This window comes from Solanum tuberosum, unplaced genomic scaffold, assembly GCF_000226075.1.
Source record: "Solanum tuberosum cultivar DM 1-3 516 R44 unplaced genomic scaffold, SolTub_3.0 scf00289, whole genome shotgun sequence".
NCBI classification, from domain to species: Eukaryota; Viridiplantae; Streptophyta; class Magnoliopsida; order Solanales; family Solanaceae; genus Solanum; species Solanum tuberosum.
Genome location: NW_006239225.1, coordinates 434,183 through 434,715, shown reverse-complemented (window position 1 = coordinate 434,715; position 533 = coordinate 434,183).

Below are 533 nucleotides of genomic sequence, written 5' to 3'. Positions count from 1 at the left end.
GGTTGTCGGTTAGAGAATCTCCCACATAAACTATATTACTTTGTTATATGAGAAAAGTTGAGTTTGTTATTGCAGTTTTCTTTAACGAACTAAGTTGCTTTTACTGTTTTATAAAGCTTTTCATACAATGCATGTGCTCATTGCTTTATTCTGAGTTAAGTTTATTCATGAGTTGAGAAGAACCAAGGTAAGTGTTTTCTTCAGATTCCTTTCAAGCCTATATCTTGTTTTAGCATTCCAACTCGCATACTCGTACATTCAATGTACTAATGCTAGTTGGCCTGCATCTTCTTATGATGCGGACGCAGGTAACCGAGATCAACATCCAGTGCCTCGTTGATCCAACTTGAGCATTCAGAGTATGTTGGTGAGCCTCCTTGCATTCCGGAGGACTCCTCTTTTTTTGTTTTCTAGTCTTTCAGATGTTAGGATGATCGGGGGTCCTGTCCCGACATCTCTCTTTGTTTTAGAGGCTTCATAGATAGTCAGTTATTAGTTCTTTAGTCTTCTCATTTTATCTTATGTTAAGACTT